The following is a 19,732-nucleotide window of genomic DNA, read 5'->3' as shown; positions in this document are numbered from 1 at the left end:
AAACCATAGGCACAACCGTCCAGGAGTAATTTAGTCAGGTATTTTTTTAAATGTTAATATGCAAAATATAGAATTAATACTAAATATGCATAAATTTTAGACTTGAGCCTTCTTGACGTGCTTTCGTGGTGTAGTGGTCTGCACGCTGGGAGCGTATTCCAGAGATCCGCGGTTCGATTCCCAGAGAGGGGGTTGCTCATTTTTCAAGTCTTCTGCTTCCATAAAATATCGAATGTCTCTGCAATCTAAGTGAAGAAATATTCGACATAACAGACATTTAACTTTTTCTTATAATATAAATTTTGCGTGGGAACAGTTTTACATTGAGCTGAAAATAAATTTATGTATTCTGCATTAAAAATTTACATTCATTCAATTAATTATTTATGTGTACTGAAAATTGTTTTTTCATTTTATGTAAAATTTATCTGGCGAAATTGAATTTAGAAATTTTCTGCATTGGCTATAATTTTCTTCCTTCTGCAAAGATTGGTATATACGTAAACGAGACATATTTTGTCGAATGCCGTAACAGCATTGCCGTATCCTTTTGTGTTAATATATTCAAAAATTTTAAATGCTATTACGTAAATTACAGCATTATATGTTACATGAAGGGGATTAAATTGAATCCAAATTCAAAATATATACATGTCTTTTCACTCATATTTCTAACAATTTTATTTTCATAGGAAAAGTTACCAAACACTGACGATATAATAAAATTGACAGTCATTTGTGTTCTATATTCTTAAGCAGAATACATAATGCAGCTCATCAGCGCTCCAGCGGTCGCCAGGGCCGTAGCTAGAAGGGGTCAAGGGGGGCATCTGTCCCCTGGCGCAGAATCCAAGGGGCGCCAAACTGATATTACGACATTGTAGAATTAAATGTTTTCCATCCTTGGCAAGCAGTAAGGGGCGCGAAATCTTCAGTTGTCCCTGGGCGCTGAAAACCCTAGCTACGACTCTGGCGGTCGCTTAACACTGATAGTTCGACAGGGGCTCAAATCCCAGCAAACAAGCTGGTTGCAAGATAATTTAGTTATTTCTTCATGTGTAAGGTAAATACAATCAAGTTTCCCTTTCTCATACTTCGTTAAGTCCTCCACGAAGGCACTCCTTCTCTTAGACAGACAGTTCCCGTGCTTTGCCATGATTCAAATAACCACCAAAGAAGAAATGAGGAGAAAATGCAGTAGATACTAGCTATTCAAGGGATAGAACAATTATTAATAGATGTAGAAGAGCATTTTTGAAATCATTTCTTGAGTACCAATTCCGGGGAGTTCTAAATCACCGAGAGTTCTTAAATGTTAAATAACTTCAATGCCTTTAATTGAGTCTGAAAACTGGATTGATGGAGTTGAATTTTTTGAATTTTAAAATTTGCAATTTGCTAGAAAAGACGAATTTTCTGCTCAAGTGCTTGCAACAATATTGAAAATTCAAAATTTGCGAATCTATGGGCGACGTGCGTCATTAATTACATCAAATGCTTCTAATAATTCTTCTAATAACTATTTTAGAGTTTAACATAAAAACTCTAAAATTGCAGGGACTGTAAATAATCTAAAGATATTTAGAAATACAACAAGATTTGACAGTTGAGGAAAATTGAAAAATACACTATTTATCATAAAAGATGAACTGAAAATAATTATAATGTAAGAAAGAAAAATGTTTTCCTTTCTTTTTGTTTATTTTCACAATTTAAAACAAAATGATATAAATCTAAAATTTGGTTACTTAGGGAAATTGCTATAAATTACGCATAAAACAAATCAGTGCGAGAATGGTTTTGCATACGAACTGCGACTGCAACACATTTCAACCAGTTTTAACCAGCTTCAGATGTTAAAAAGTTCCAGAATTAAGATCTTCTTATTGTAAATGCACAAAGTTTAAATCTTGGCATAAAATTAAATAACTTGGGCATTTAAAGCCCGAATATTGGAAAATATCATAATTAAGAATTTTAAAATTTTTGCAATAACATACGTACAAAATAATGATCAACAATTGATTCAAGGCTTTCGTACGAATACAATAATCCGAATGGAATGTAAAAGATTATTACTATTCTATTTTATATTGAAAGTTGTTACATTACCTTGAAAAATCAATATTATAATTTTTAAGGCATACATGTAACTGAAATTATTAAATGCCACAAAAATGCAAATATAATGAGACTTTTCTATAATGCGACCACTAATGGCCGCTTCAAGCGATTTTTAAGCCACTTATATAGATGGTTGCATTAGAGAGGCAAATGTATAAAAGCATGTTTGTTTATGTTGTAGGAAACACTTTTAGAGTTCACCGTTCATGAGATTCTCTGTACTTATATGTAAAACAGTTACAAATAATACGTCTTGATAAAGCGATCTGACATATTTAGGCTTCTAAAATGATGTCAAAAATTTCAAAAAGGAAATGTAACAGAAAAAAAATCCTGATTTGGTTAATTTAAAGCAGTTAACACAGTTTATGATAAATAAAACATTAATTAAAGCATCACAGGCTTCAGTATGAGAAAAAATTAGCATAATCATCAAATCAGATTATTTAGGTTATGACAAAGTACCATAAGATTATCTGCCGAAGTGAATATGGATGCCTTCATGGAGGACTGTTTATAGCGAGTAATTGACAAAAATTATTTCATACGTCTGATAGAAACTGACTCGTATTTATGTTACACATGGAGAAAAACACGAAAATTTCCTGGTAAGCAGCACATCCGCCATGGTTTGAACACCAGTCGAACTACCAATATTCAACGATTTTTACCTCTCGACTGCTAGTGGTCGAAGGCCATTTAAGTTATCCTCTGAATTTCAAAGTTATCGGTCTATGCTTTATTACACAATTATTCATGCTCAGAGTTTTGGAAACAAGAGATAAATTAAAAACTGGAATTCTAGATAACCAAGTTAAATAATTAAATTTATTTAATTTTCCATTTTGATATGTTTTACGTTATGAATACGAAAAGCTCCCACGTATGACTTATTTGGAGCTCAATTTGGAGAGTAGAAGGAATAAGCTTCTTTAATTTGGTTTGATTTACTTGACTATAACAAAGCGCACGAAAGGTATCTGCCTAAGAGAACGGTTGCCTTCGTGGAGGGCTTCCTAAGGAAAACTAGCTCGTAACCACGTTATATCGGGGAAAACCCACGAAAAGCTGCTTTGCTAGGAATCGAACCCAGATCTAACCACCAGGGTATTCAGCAACTTAACCGGTTGGCCGCTTTTAAGTTTCCATAAGCTTTACACGTAATTGTAATTAATATAACTACTATAAGTAAAAATACTTTCTAAGATATCCATCAGCCATCCATCAGATTTCAGCCTATCAGCGGCTGAGCGGTAAAGATGCTGAACACTGGTAGTTCGGTCCGAGATTCCAATACCGCGAATGGGCTGGCTGCATGGGCACTTTCGTGGTTTTCCCCATGTGTAATATGTATACGAGCCAGTTTCCCTTAGAAAGTTCTCCACAAAGGCATCCCTCCCTTTAGGTAGATAGCCCTCGTGCGCTTTGCCATAATTGAATAATCCTAATCCATCCATGTTTCTAGTTGATTTTTGGTATTCTGTGAAGATCACCACCCTAGAAAGATGATATTCAGTGCAAGCGTTTGTTTATACCTATAGAAATGCCTGTCACTTTTGGAAGTGATCGTCTTAAGGAGATGGTCGCCAATCGTTTATGAGCTACTAGATGGTCAGGCTCTGAGTAGGTTACGCATTGGTGCATTGTAAAATGCATTAAATCCTCTCTAATACGATCATCCGCGTTTCTAATTATTTTGGCCTTTGGTGGAAGTGGTCGTCTTAAAGAGATAATACTCGGTACAAGTGTTAATTTCTACTCTGAGAAATTATTTTGGAAGAGGTCGCCATAAGAGGGTTCATTGCATATTAAATGTTTAAATCCAGATCGCGTGGTTATAGGATCCATTTTAATTAGATTTTAAAATTTTAGTAAAATAAAAAATCTGAAAGGTTTCAGATTTTAAATTACGTTCAAATGGGCCTTTTTTTTAACATTTTGTGTGTTACCTTTATTTATTAAATATCATATTCTTCGCACTTAGACCATAAAATTCAGTTCAAGAGCAGTATCGCAAAATAATTTTAAATTGAGCACATTTTTAGAATTTCCGATTCACAGTCTCACGCGCTGGAGATAAAAATGTTTTTTCTGTACAACGTTGCCATGGCTCGCTTTGAAATTCTTGAGTTTGTTAATCAAAAATTCGTTACAAAATATAAAATCGATAATAAAACTAATTCCAAATTTCAAATTTGGGCTTCCAGCAGTAGGATTACGTCATTCGAAACTCGATGGCTCTAGGTACCGTTGTTTTATCACAATATTTGGTGGCAACAGTTTGTAAAGTGAAACGGACATTCAGAGTGATTCGACGCAAAATCACAAACTGAAAACATTAGTCCCTCAGGGACTAATAATTTTGAAATAAACCTCTTAATTTAATAACTGTGGTATTCTTGTTTTCAAACTTAAGTGCAAAATTAAACAATTGTTTCCTGTGCAGATGCGTTACTTTTAATCAAAATCAAATGAGAAAAAAAAAATATGCGAAAATTAATTAGGTAAAAAATTTAGTCCTGTTCTTATCGCAAACCGTAACTTGAAATTGCATCTACAACTGTTGCTTATACCAAAGCTCAGGATGAATTAGTTTTCTATAGTGCGTCAATAAATGTTTCACTAAACCGCAGCTTAAGGCTATAACTACATGGGGTGCGAGGAGAGTAATTACTAAAGACCTGACAATGACCGACGCTGGACAACCCGCTTTCCCCCCTGGCTTCCATCGCGAAAGCTTTCTTCTCTAAACAACCCTCTATTTTTAACCTTAACGAAGAAACCATGGAGGTAGGCTCCATGGAAGAAACAAGCAGCCAACACATCTGCTTGCTTCTACTCGCACATGTTTCCGGTCATCCGAGGTTACGGTTGTTGAGATAAAACTTTTATCACCCAGCTTGGCGATCTTTCTAAACATGCCTTATATTTCTCATTGCAAACGAAGGGTGACATTTTTTCCTTTCCTTATTTTCCGGGGACATTCTTTCCGTTTCCCTTTTTTCCGGGTGACATTTTTTCCTACAACCCAAAATTATACAAGAACAATCTAACTATGAGATGATAGAAAATAAAATTAGGACTAATATTTTGAAACTACATTTGTTCAAAGATTAATAAACCATGCTTCATATCGAAAGACATTTGATGATCCTGATAAAATCTTAATTCAGGAAATACTGAAAAATTATTTCAGTGATGCGAATTATTGTTATAGTATTAAGTGATTAAAAAATATTTCAGAGTATACTGTAAATGCTTCTCCTTATAAAATAGCGTTTAATACGTTAAAGCATTAAAATTAGTGATTAGCTTATGGAAAATTTCTGTCTGCATACGAACAACAAAGAACAAAAAATTTCAGTAAAGAACAAAGAAAATGCGCGAAGATCCCAAAATCACGACAAATTGGCGACATTTCAGTTGCTCTTCATTACTATGACAAACATAAAGTTCTTCTAGTAACCCGGAGACAAAACTCTTCATCTGAACGTCATGCGTGATTGACATTCATTATAACCAATGAGAGGGTGCCATTTAGTAGGAGGAGCGAGAAGAGGTCCGGTTAATAACGTGTCCCTTATTTGTTTACCTTTACTGAACAAGACAGCAAAAGAAATTAATTGTTCAACTCCTGCATGCAAAGTAATTGTTACAACTATTTAAAAAACTAAATTTAATTTTAAAAAGTTAAAGATACTTGCCTTAAATTTCTAATGTTCATTAATGTAATTAAAAAAAACTTTTATATAAATGTTTGTTATATTGAGTTTTGGAAGGAAAAAATAAAAAATATCATTTCACATATAAATAGAATTCTATATTTATTTTCCTTATATTTTTAACATGTTTATGCACAAATACATTTTAAAAATGTTAAGTTTCATTTTTTTTCCTCCACTTATTTCAACTGTGTCTACGCGTCCGACAATGGGCAGTTAGTAGATCCATAATAGGAGTGTCCGGCTAGTTGCGCAGAGACTCTTTTTATAAATATGTACGCTTTGTTTACTTTTGGGTTACCATTGAGTAAGGTATATGGTATTTTTGTTTGGATAACTGATTCTCCAGATTATCTAAAAAAAATTATTTCATATAAAAATGAAGTAAAGTTGTAATTTAAAAGATAATTTATTTAAATAGAAAATGTCTTAGTAGTTTAATTTCCCTTCAAGAATAGTCATTCTATTCTGTTCGACAACAAAACGTTGTCTTTGCTGACCTTCCGATGTCGGACGCGTACACACTTTGTTCTATTTCTTCACTTTATAGATAGCTATTAGATTAAAATGAATCTGTATCGAATATGCTAATTAAAGTTTTCAGTTTGTTTATATTTTTTTACATGCTCGAAGCGGCTTGTCAGATGGTAGTCAACTGTTATTCCAGTAGGGAAAGCATCAAGCGTAAGTGTTTTAAAATTTTATTTATAGTTGATTTAAAACGTATGGTGCAACTTTTTGAATTCATGAATTCTGGAATATATTTTATCGTTTTTGTTTTATGGATAATTTTTTACGATTGTTTTTTCTAAGCTCTGTGTTTTCTAATAAAAGGTGAGCGCGTTCTGTTCAGAATGTGAACAGTGAAGTAAAAAAAAAAAAAAAAAAAAAAAAAAAAAATCTATTTCTTGATACCAGAATTTTTGGAAACTAGATATTTAATAATGTGTCGAAGGAGTTATATGTTATATTAAATCATACCCGCAAGATCTACCGATGTGGGGTTACTAAAATATTTTGTTTTGCTTTTGTGTGTTTGTTTCTAAGGTACTGTATATTGCAACTGCACATGTATTTCCATTCATATTATTATGTTAAGTGTCTTTTTTCTAAATTAATAATTGAATTGTAATCATTTATTTCTTTTTGAAATTTTTATACTTAAACTATTATAATGACATTAAGTTTGAAATTTAATTTCATTCATTTATATAAAATAAAGTCATTGTCAAACTAGGAATTTTGAAAATAGAATGCAAAAAAAGGTTTATGGACAAATTTATTATTTAACATTAAATTAATATGACAAATGATAATTTTAAGAATTCATGAGTAATTGAATTACATGAGGATGATGTGAATTAGAAATTTGTCTTAAATATAATTTACAGTATCACGTTACATACAATTTGCTGTAATATTCTATAACAGTTTAAAGACAGAAAATGAAAACAATGTTGTTAATTTATGACTAAATTTTACTAAAGCTTGAACTTAAATTTAAATTAATGAATGACAGTAAAACGAAAAGCGCAGTTTGTTAAAAATGGAGTAATTTTAGTAAAGATTATATCCAGTGTTCAGTAATTCCCAGATACTCGAAAAATACTATATAATATAGTTTAGGCTGAATACTTATTTAATGCAATGTGAGAGAAAAAAATATTATTTACTTTCTTGTATTTTGTTGCAATACAGTTAAAAAACAAAGTATTATATATATATATTTTTTTTAAAGAAATTTTCCCTTGAAATTACTTTTTAATTGCCTAAATGTGCAGTCCATTTTTATGTTACCTAAAATTAAACAATAAAATTATTTTTTTAATTAATTAGATGTTAAAAACAGTATGTAATAATTTTTTGTCTGCATTTTATCATCTAAAATTAATCAAAGAGATTTATTTCTTAGTTTATAAAGCAAAGAGCATATAAATAAACTTATAGCTAATAAACTGCTATTATATTTAGACTATATAGTATTGAAAAAATTTTGAAATTTTGATTTGGTAAGAATTGTATTGTGCTGTAGTTGTACTGTTAATGTGTGTACTCTAGTGAGCTATCTTTTTATGTTAGAAATCATTGAAAAATTAAAAGATGAAAAAAAAAAAAAAAATTACAAAGTTACTCTTTTCAAAAAAAAAAAAAAAAAAAAAAAAAAAAAAAAAAAAAAAAACTTGAGAATAGAAGAAAAGAATTATTTGGAAAAGATTTTCTTCAAAGAAATTCTTCAGATATTTACCTACAATAACTGTTTATACAGAAAATATCATAAACTATGAATTAATGTGATACAGATTTATATTCTAGAATAACTATTGCACAATATTTGAACTGAATTGCTCTCTTCATTAAAATGTGGGATATTGTTTCTGATTTGCCACTTATTGAACATTTTTTGTCAGATATCAATAAAAGAGGTGTAAAAGGAAGTTTTTTCCTAAAGCTTTTTAAATGAAGAAATTTTCATCAAGACAAACAAAATAAGATTATTTGTCGTGGTTGTAGGTAAAGTAATACTCTCCTGAAAAATATATTTTATATCTTTATATTAAATATTATAATGATTAAAAAAGAAATCATTCATAAAATATTTATAGCATTGGAATTAAATTCTTAGATGCTGCTCAATATTTTGACTGACAGATGTTATTTAAAGTTTATATTTAATATATGAAAACTGATGTTGAAAGTGGCTATAGTTAATAAATTTTATGCTGCATTAAATGTGGGAAATAATTGTTTTAATACAGAGAGATGATATGAGTGTTTTAGAGGTTAAGGTATAAAAGCACGTATAATATGATTAATTGCTGTACCTATCTACCTCTGAACAGTAATCTAACTTAACGTATTAATACAAACATTAAAAAATTTTGGTAGTTTTAGGAAAGAAGAGGAATTGAGATTAAATATTGTTATAAAAGAGTTTGGATTATAAGATTAAGCAAAACATCATAATCTGAAGAATTGCCTTTTAAAGCAATAATATTTGCAATCGATTTTGTTAAAAAAAATTACTTGTATTTATAATATATAGAGTAATGGCTCTCAACCTGTTTTGCCTTTTACTATTGCTAGATCATTCGCTCTCCTCTCTAAAACTTGAAAAATACATATATGTGTTTATTTTGATTATTTTTTTAATGTATTCCATAAATTAAGCAAAAAAAGATATAGACAATGTTGATAAGTACCAAAACTTGAATAAAAGTGGTCTTTTTATTCATAAATTAAAATTAAAACTTAGCAGCTAAATAAAAGGCTGGCTGCATCCTCTCTGAAACTATGAAATTTGCGCTGGTTGAGAACCCTTGATCTGGAGGGAGGGTATCTGAAAGCATTCATGTAGCCAATCAAGGCTCATTTAAGAGAATGTTCTCACTGGGGCTCCAGTGCTAACTTTCATCATTTTCAGAAGAGGAAAGCTAGATTATGATCCGTTATAGAAGGATTTAGGGACCTCTTTAAAATTATTGCCCTTGGTCTGGGATCAAATAATTAATAATCAGACCTTGACCTGCATTTCAGAAAAGAATGCATATTCCATTCTTGCGAATCAAACCTCTGATGCAGCTACTGGTATTAAACATTTTACCATTTAGCCTTTTCTAATTATATGCTTGCTTAAGAAACATATTATGTATAACTATTGTTTTGAGTGGGTAAAACATTAAACAGTGTTAGTTTTGTGGTGATAGATTAGGTATCTGAGATGGTTTATTGCCTGGAAGTTTTTGCTGTTTTCTTTATATTTAAAATAACTATGACTGGCTTTTGACATTAGAAAAATCTGATAGAAACCAAATAGCCCTAAAAATATTTTCCTGATGAATTACTCTTATATTTTTGACTACTGTAAAATACTCCTGGATAAATGTGTGATGGAAACGAGAGTTATCTGAAATCTTAGTTTAGTCTTTTCCAAGTCTTTGCAAACTATATTGTTTGTCACTTTTATTGTTCAAAATTATTTTATGTGTCCTCTGAGGGAAAAAAATGGTGAAATGTTTGGTCTAACATGGTAATGTGTTTAATCTAACTTCACCAGATGAGACCCTAATACTAAGGGTAGGAAAGTTTTTAAAAGTATGATTATGAAAAACAAAAGATTTTTTTTTTTCTTTGAGTATGTATGTAAGCAAGCAAGCAAAAGAAGCAAGATGCTCACAAATTGGAGACAAATTTAACAAAGGGCTTGTGTGATCCCTTAAAGCTGACCATTGCTAATAACTTTAGAGAGATTTCACTACACTTATATCTTTATATAAAATTTTCTTTGTAATTTACTTGGATATTGCTTATTATTTTTTCTCATGTTTTGTATTTTCTTCCGAGTTCAGAAAAGTATTGCAACAGCCATATTAATCAAAGTCATTTATTTATCAGATAGTTGATATTAAAAAAAAAAAAAAAAAAAATCAGACTGTAAATACACTGGTAATCATAAATTAAGGAAAAATCACAAAAATAGCGATAACTCCCTCAAGAATAAGCCAAACCGTGTAAAATTTGAATATGTTGCCAAGTAAGAGTAGCTGAGTAAAACTGCGATATGCAAATTAGTGGCGCTGCTTTCGGTATACGTTATCTGCGAGGAGCATAAAAGTCCATGTTTGAGAGCAAGCCCACATATTTCACTGTGACAGTGACATCAGAAATCTGAGATAGCCAATTCGTAACAATGACCTCCAGGCATCATTTGCCTGCAGAACTGCGTTGGAGAGCCATTGGGAGACTAGACGCAGGACAAAGTCAAACAGATGTGGCCAGATGGCTAAATGTGAGTCCTTCTGTGGTTCATAGACTTTGGAGGCAATTTCAAACCACAGATTCGGCATCTAGGAGGTTCAGCCAAGGACGGCCAACTGCTACGACGAGCGCCGATGACCGATATTTGACATTATGTGCACGCAGGAATAGAACCGCTATTCCGACTCTTCTTAGATCCTCCCTTGCTGCAGCCACCGGAAAATTCGTGTCAACGTCAATTGTGCGTAGAAGGCTTCACGAAGATGGTCTGTATGCGAGGCGACCAGCCATTTGTGTGCCGCTCACGTAACGCCATAGGAGGGATTGTTTTCAGTGGCATCAGTGGCCATAGGAGTGGTTTTCGACAACATGTCGTCTGGACGCCTGATCAATGGAGGGCGGTTCTCTTTACGGATGAGTCCAGGTTTAGTCTAGAAAGCGATAGTAGGCGTTATTTGATATGGAGAGAACCTAGAACCCGTTATCATCCGTCAAACATCCGTGAAAAAGATGCATACGGAAGGGGCAGTGTCAGTGTTTGGGGTGGTATCTTTTTGGGTGGACGCACAGACCTCCATGTCTTTCCAAGGGGAACCGTGAATGCTCAGATTTATAGAGATGACATCCTTGATGTTTATGTGCGCCCATATGCCAGGGCAATAGGTGATGCTTTTCTGTTACAGGACGACAAAGCAAGACTACACAGGGCTCGCATCGTAGATGATTATCTTCAACAGGAAACAATTATGCGCAAAGTGGCCAGCTCGATCCTCGGACTTAATCCTATCGAGCACGTTTTGGATGCTTTAGGGAGACGTCTAGCTGCTCTCAATCCGCTCCCTCAGACCCTTGTCGCGCTTGCAACTGCAAGAGCAATGGCTCTCGCTTCCTATGGAACTGATAGACCGCATAATTGAAAACATCGCTGTATGTACTGTATTGCTTCTAGAGGCGATCATATTCCATATTGAAGGTACTTTTCCTATAGCAGACTGACACCTTCGATTTGCTCATTTTATACATGGGCTATTTTCTATACTACCATATTTGTCTGGTAATTTCTTTTTATGTTATTTGATACCTTACTATGTGTTGTATATTGTGGGTAAGTTTCATTAAATTCTGCATATAACTTTTTCAGTAATCGTGATATTTCCTTAATTTATGATAACCAGTGTAGTATGCTGTATATCCATAGTCTAGGGAAAAAAAAAAAAAAAAAAAAAAAAAAAAAACTTGTAAAAACGTTATTTTAAGAATGCTTTTTAACTTGTCGTTACCCACGGATCTTGTCTTTTGCATACAATGGTAATTTAAAGTATTTGCTTTTTATTATTGAAAATCGTAAAAATCAATTTTGTTAACTGAACAAAATGCCAATTTCCTATTTTAGTTCGACATTATTAAATAAAAATTGAGTATTATTTTCTGTGTTTTCCGGTATGGATAAAATGTGTTAATATCATTATATTATATATATATTAAATCCATTAGTGTATCTATTTTTCTTGGTTCCTTAAGATGCAGAGAATGCTACGCGGCCCTTTCTTGGATCTTGGAGGAGCAAGAATCTATAACGCACTGAACGTTTTGACCTGTAAATGCGATAATAGTGCCTATTTCTGTGAGACGCAAGACGCGCGGAGAGCTAGTTGTGCAGCGGAGAGCTGAATGCTGAGTGACTGTAGATATTCACTCAAAGAGGCTTAAAGACAAAGTCCTAAAACAAAGGAAACAAAGTCCTATTTTTCTAAAAAAATATATTTAAAGTGAGAATCTGGAAAAAAGTCAGATGTTGATACAATTCAACCCGTTTGACAACTCCTGTCTTAACGTTGAAACTGTTGGCGTGCTGCCAAACGTGAAGTTCAGAAAAGCCGTTAAACATCACGCTTCCTTTTAAATGAGCTTGTAATGAGTTTGCTATCTGTCTATCCCATGATTTGCATTTACATTTCAGATGTGCAGAATTTTTGTGTAGTTATACACGGTCGGAGGTTTTTTAAAATGATTGTTTTAACTTTTGAAATGTTAATCCACGGACGAATTCGAAGATCCTCGAACTGGTAAGGAAATGATTATAAAAAATTTAAAAGGTTGACGTTATGTATATTAAATATAGCAATGTAAATTATATACTAATTATTTGTGTTGATTATTGTAATGCAATCGTTACATAATTGTTATAAAATATTTGTGAACATTTTATTGTTTATGTGTATTTAAAATTTACGAATTTTATTGTTTTTATATAGTTGATTTTTTTTTCCACGCAGTTAAGCAACGTGCTGCTATAATTTGGAAGGAAAAAGTAAAAGATAAAAATTATTAAGAATATCTATATTCTTTTGAAGTAATTTAGTTTATTACATTGATAAGCGATATAGTGTCATTCTGCAAAACATATATTCTGTAAATATAAATCTTGTGCTCAGAGAGTGGCAACAGTCTTCAGAACTGACAGTTTGCAAGGCGGTAAGGCAATAGCGTAACTGGTAACCGCGAAGAATCGGTAATACTAAACTAAAGACGTCTCTAACATTACTACGAATGCGATAAAATATATTTCAAATTTTTCGGTCTTTGAGACGTGCCTTTTACTTAAAAAAAGTCAACTTAAAATCGGGGTGTCTTATTGCCTGTCGCATCCTATCATTCGAAAAGTTAAAAGTATTTATTTTGAATATCAATAATAACATTATCTGCCATTTCTTTGCTCAGAAGTGAACAGAGTTGTTTTAATAAACATCATTCTAATTAAAATTATTCAAACAATTTATAGATGCTGTAATATTCCTCCTAATCATATACGATTAAAAATAAATCATGGGGCTCCCATCTACGAACGTTAACAGAATGTTAGGAAATTAACAGAATTTTCCGGTAGGAATAGAAGTGATGGTATAAGAATGGTTACATTCTATTCGTTTATTTCTTTGGACAATTATTAAAATTCTCCATTTTCTAGAAATACCTCCCAATGCTCATAAAAATGGCATGTCTTTATGCCTGCAAAAGACATAGCGCAAATATTAGGTACGAACTTTCCATTCATTCTCAAGAAGATTATTTTCCATTATTCCGGTATTTGTATCATCGTTGTAAATAAGTCCTTTACGGACAGAATACAGGACTTTTTTTTTTTTTTTCTTCCCAAAACGGATTGTAGAATGGATTTAAAGTAGATTCAAAGGTGATTTTTTTTTTTTTTTTCCGTGATTGCATACATCTCGCGTAACTCAAAAACGATTAGCCGTAAAACGTTGAAATTTTGTGCATGGGACTGTTATAGCATCTATTGTGCCTCTCCCTTTTTTTAATTGCAAACGGCAGAACGGGCACGAATTTCTCAAGACAACTTTCTGACCTCTACCATTTTACCAAAGAATATCAGTTTCAATAACTACAACAATTTAAAGCTATTTGCAAATGGACACAGACACATAAATGATACAATTATTATCAATAATTTCGGGTCCATAGAAAAATTCCAAATCTACCCTTCAAGTGTTTTAAATGACGAACATATTCATATTTTGGCAATGTTTAAAAAAAATTTTTTTCCCGACAAATAACGAAATCTAACTTCTAATGCGGTCACCAGGCTCTTACTTTTATACTCGTTGTGAAAAAGTAAAATTAGAAGTTTGACTCCCGTACGACAAAAATTGAGATATTTGATTTCAAAATTTGCAATTTTTAATGTAATTTTCAACTTGTCTTGAGCGATAGGTTAATTAAGTTAGGATAAATTCGAGGAAATATGTTTAAATGAAGTGCAGAAAAAAAATGTGTATAATTTAATAGGCCATACAAGGAAGTCGGGGTATCCATATTAGATTTTTTTAAAATTGTGTCTATTATATGCCGGTATCAGTTCTACGCCGTATCGATGTTGCACAGTACTCTTCCTATGCAGTATCGATTATGGTCAGTGTCGATGAATGGTAAATCGTTTTGATTGTAGACTTTCTTTTCCCCGGCTTGCATTAATTGATTTTTCCTTTGTATATTGCTTACTTATTTTTATTTTTTGGGGGGGGGCGGGGTGTAGATTGTGTTCCATCACAATCACCGTTCGTTACAGTTTATTAATTTTTTTTACCAATTTTCTTTCATTTAATTTTTGATTAATAAGTAGTTGTAATAGTTTGGCTCATATTACCAATCGCAGGTTACGAAAAATATTTTAAACATAAAACTGTCAAGTAAGAAAGACGAATAGTTATAATTTATATCGTAAGGATACGCTAAATAAATGTAAGTTTCCGAATTTTTTTTAAATAATCAATTTTTATTATTATTATTGTTTGAAATGCGCACAATATTAACATGATCATTTCATCAGTTTTTTTTTTTAACTATTCTGCACGCTTATTGTTTTTTTATTTAAATAATATTAAATTTTTATATTGACAAATAAAAAGGGATATCAAAATGAAAGAATAATAAGGAACTAACGTGCAATTTTCACTTGCAACTAAATTTAATTAAATTATATGCAACAAATTAAACAAATTATTGAGAAGTGTAAAAATTCAAGAAGTCTTTAGCATTGTTTCTAATGCTTTGAACAATGAAACAACAGTTTTTGTGGGTGGAAAAGTAGAACTAATTACGAAACCAAGGGAATCTATAACATAACTTCGTCTTCTCTTTGCAGAAAAGGGGGAAAATTGACAGCCATTGTTTTCCCCACCATTGTTAATTTAACCGTTTGAGTCCGGCGAAGCGCAAGCGCTTCACTTGTCTTATGCCAAAAATACGGCGCAGGGCGATAGCGCTTCTCTTGCGTTTTATCGAGAATGCGAAGATGCTGCTGTTGGTTAGTATCTTTTACGCAATTATTGAGAGCAGTTGTAGTGATATCAGTAGCAGTTGTTTTATAGGAATTGGAAATTGTTTTCATTTTTTTCCCAAGTGTTATACTGATAATTACGAAATAACCCATGTCAAGTTCTGATTCATTTGAAAGTGACTGTATTATGAGAAGTGATAATGAAGAGTATAGTAATGACCTTGAAAGTGATAGTGGAAGTGACATCATTATTCGTTCTAAGAGATTACGAGTTATTAGTGATAGCAGTGATGATGATGAAGTAACTGCAAGTACTTCCGATGACGATATTATTGATGAGTTTTTACCCTTGGATACAATTTTTTCGAACGAATCGAATACTTTTTCTGAAGTACCTGGACCAAAGCATGCCCCTCCTCCTGATGCGAAACCAATTGAATATTTCAATAATTTTTTTTTTTTCAATTTTCAATAATTTTTTTTTTTCAAGTATACTAACCAACAGCAGCGTCTTCGCATTCTCGATGCAAAACAAGAGAAGCGCTATCGCGCTGCGCCGTATTTTTGGCATACGACAAGTGAAGCGCGATCGCGCTTCCCCGGACTCAAACGGTTAAGGTTTGAAATTTGTGTTGTAAGAAAGAAATTGTTTTAAGGAAAGCCGTACGTAATATTATATTATCAAAAAGAAACGCTGAGGATGACGAATTATCGATTAAAGTTTAAAAGAAGTATAAAAGTGCATTTAATTTAGAAAGACTGTTTAAAATGAGAGCTAATTGATTGGGTTATTGATGAAGGCAGAATACATGAAAACAATCTGCCTTAGAAGGGATGGCTTCATTGAGAACATTCTAACAGAAACTGGCTGATATTCACATTCAGAATGAAAAAAAAATTCGAAAGCCGCAGGCAGGGAGGTTTTTCGCATGTATATAACTTGGATGGAACTATCAGTGTGTAAGTGGTTCCTATCTGTGCTTTTGATCAGTCTTTACTACATACATGAGGAAAATGCAATAATTTATAGGGAAAAAATCCGGCCATAATTTCAGGGCTGCCGTAGTCGGTATCGGAGTCGAGTAGATTTTTGGATAAAAGGAGTCGGAGTTGGGACTCGCTAAAAAAAAACGTCGACTCCGACTCCAGTTTTTGTTGAACAGTTTGAATTCAAAATAAAATTAGTGAATTGAAAAAAAAAAAAAAAAAAAAAAAAAAAAAGGCAAACTGAGTTAAAATTTTTATTTATGGACTATATACATTAATAAATAGTTATTTTCCATTTTATTGACATATTAGTAAATGAATGTAAGGGAGCAGGATGGATGTGATATTCGCCATTATTGATTTAACTGATTCATTTAGTTACTAATCTCATTGGTGAATTTAGGTAAGCAGCAAGAACTCCCAAAATTGATGCCATTCTTAGGAAGCGAACAGGAAAAGGAGCAACGCAATGGAGAAGTACATATTTGATGATATAGTGGTTGTTAGGATTAAGAACCTAATTCTACATTCAGAAGATGTAAATAACCCTAATATTTCACTAACAGAAAGACGGTGGAATGATCTTCCAGAACTGGAAACCCTTCTTTCAACACCATATATAGCCACAAAAAAGCTACAATCCGAAGAATTAACAGGAGACGAGAATGTTAGAAGATGTAGGTAACCCTAATGTTTCATTAACAGAAAGATTATGGGATGATCTTGCAGAATTGGAAACTCTTCTTTCTATACCGTATATAGCCACTAAAAAGCTACAATCTGAAGAATTAACAAGAGGCAAGACTGGAAGAATGTGATGTTTGTTCTTTCTGAAATGAAGGGTTTATTGCAGAAGGAATCATTTCTTCAATGAAAAAAAGAGAAACTAGTTTACTAGACAATAAGATAGTGCTGGGTTCAATATATGCAGATACAAAACGCCGAATTTTGCTGGATGGCAAACAAATTAAAGGCAAAGAAAGCCATCTATGAACTTTCATTAAGAATGAAATTATTCTCAGAACAAATGGAGTATTCAAATCAGGATAGTCAAACTGCAGATATTGCAACTGAGTCTCTATCATCCTCTTCCACTGATGAATTAGATTTTGAGAAATATTTGGATAATATTGAAAAGGCTAAAGCAAAGCGAATGAAAATAAATAACCAAAAGCTTTTAGGTATATAAAAATGAAAAAATACAAACAAGATTTATGCACGGCCTTTGAAGAAATAGAGAAATATGATTGCTCTTGCAAGACACCCCTTTTAGAACTTATAAAAATCTATCCTGAAAAGTTAAAGGAAGTAGCCCTAACAGTAACAACTCTTCTTCCTACTCAAATTAGTGTGGAAAGACTCTTCTCGGCTTTTAAGTTTATCAAATCGGATCTATGGTACTCTAACAAAGAAGATCTTGCCGAAGTTTTACTGTTTTTTAGAAATTACTAATGCCAGTTTTTCCGTTTCATAATAAATACTAATTAATATAAAAATTTGCCACGCATCAATTTTTTTCTGTAGCATCTATTACTTCTTTTATGTTAAAAAGATAAGCTGTACCCATGTGTATATGTTTAAATATATATGAAGGAGTCGGAGTCATTAAAATTACAGGAGTCAGAGTCGCTCATTTTCCCTACCGACTTCACAGTTCTCATAAAATAGAGATGTCTCAAATAACAGTAATTCTTTCTTTCTTTCTTTCTTTTTTTTCTTTTTTTTTTCTTTTTGTTTCTGTTATAAAGTTTTCTAAAAGCTGGGACATTGACCATAACGTGTGTTAGAAGTCCTTATTAGGCCAGAAATTTGTTTCATCATTGCATGGTGTAGTTACTTCACGATGAAATATTAGCGTTAAAATGTTGATTTGATAATGAACAGAATTATTTTTTAAATTTTATTTTATTTTATTTATTTATTTATTTATTTTTGTGTGTGTGTGTTTGTGTATCCACTGTTTTTGCAAGTATTGCCTTTACATCCAGAATCTGCTGAGTTACAAAACTTTTTCTCACTTGTCGCTACCTATTGATGAAGACAAAGCATGTGACATTACTTAACGTATTTACGCAGCCTTGAATAAAGTAAGTAAACTATCATTAAAATAGTTTAGTTAGTTAATTTGAGATTTTTAAGCAACAAGTTAATCTGGTCAAGTTTTATAAATTTGAACAGATTAATTTGCTCTGAAAAGTATTGAGTTTTGCAAATTTGCTTGAATTTTACAAATATAAACAGGTATAAAACAAAAACAAAGAAAGAAAAATACTGATTTTTGCTGTTTCATCAATGCTGTTTCGACTATCAATCAATTTACATCAATTTGCAATCTGACTATTAATTTGCATCAATGCTGTTTTAACCAATGCAGTTATGATTAACTGCTCTCTGTTGGTCAAAACAGCATTGATGTAAATAATTGTTAATCTTATTTCCTTAAGTTTTTTTGGTTGAATAAGGTATAGAAGATTTTTATTTTTGATTTTAGAATTTGAGTGAATACTTTGTTAATGAAAAATCTTACTCTACGAAGAAAAAAAATCGTTTCTTACGTATATGTATTAACCTGAAGTTTCAAACGGTTTCGTTTCCTGGTTTGGCAACAAAAAAAGTTATTTGCGAATTTAGTTGTTGCTTGGAAAGAATGAACTGATTTAATTCATATTGAAATGTTTTTCTGCACTTTCTGTTCAGGTGTATATTATAATTTACAAATTTTGCTCTGGCCGCAGCTAGAAACTTTGTGTACAGTACATTAAATTTTTCATTCATTTTATTTTCAGATTTTCAGTATATAGAACTTATAAATATTGCTGTGGAAGCAGCCCGCTACTTTATTAATAATATATGAAAAGCTATTTTTAAAATTTATAAAGAATGTTAAACAAGAATTAAGTTCCTCCCCCTCCTTATAAGAGCATATTTTTACCTTCGTTTTTTATTATATTGTCTGCTCTTTTACTTAACTTCATTTTATACCGAAAGAAAAATTAATTTGCACATTTCAAAATTGTGCTTCATATATGTATTCACTACTTTTGAGTACGTCAAACAGTATTCAAAAAAATATTACTAATAAAACATGATGTCTTCTACTACAGAAATGTTTAACAGCAGCAAAATTTACTAGAATATGACTTTCTATATGTACTACTGATAACAAGTAAAAAGGATCCTTTTAAAAATCATTCCATCCTTGGCAAAATATTCTATTTTGAAAGCTTTCATTTTTTCACAAAATGAACATTTACGAAACTTTCTTTTAAAGATATTCTTTAAGACAATAAAATTCACTGAATTTCTTTTCGAAAATTTATAATTTTTAATATTTCAATAACACTCG

General features: G+C 31.8%; 1 protein-coding gene across 3 annotated transcripts in view; it reads left to right on the top strand.

Moving 5' to 3' along the window:
- Positions 1-6,160: 6,160 nt before the first annotated feature.
- The window catches only part of LOC118182260 (uncharacterized), a 148,844-nt gene continuing 135,272 nt past the window's right edge, over positions 6,161-19,732 (top strand). Inside the window, exon 1 of one of the 3 annotated variants that reach the window (XM_035351621.2) lies at positions 6,161-6,530. The gene's annotated coding sequence lies outside the window, so the exon portion shown is untranslated. Of the gene's footprint in view, positions 6,531-12,528; positions 12,668-19,732 lie in introns of those variants that run through there. The other 2 variants (XM_035351582.2, XM_035351591.2) reach the window with 2 other exon arrangements.

This window comes from Stegodyphus dumicola, chromosome 1 (assembly GCF_044657685.1).
Source record: "Stegodyphus dumicola isolate Sdum_Otavi_A_Nest chromosome 1, ASM4465768v1".
Lineage (NCBI taxonomy): Eukaryota > Metazoa > Arthropoda > Arachnida > Araneae > Eresidae > Stegodyphus > Stegodyphus dumicola.
Note: the sequence above shows the minus strand (reverse complement) of the source record. Positions and strands in the feature narration are given on the sequence as shown.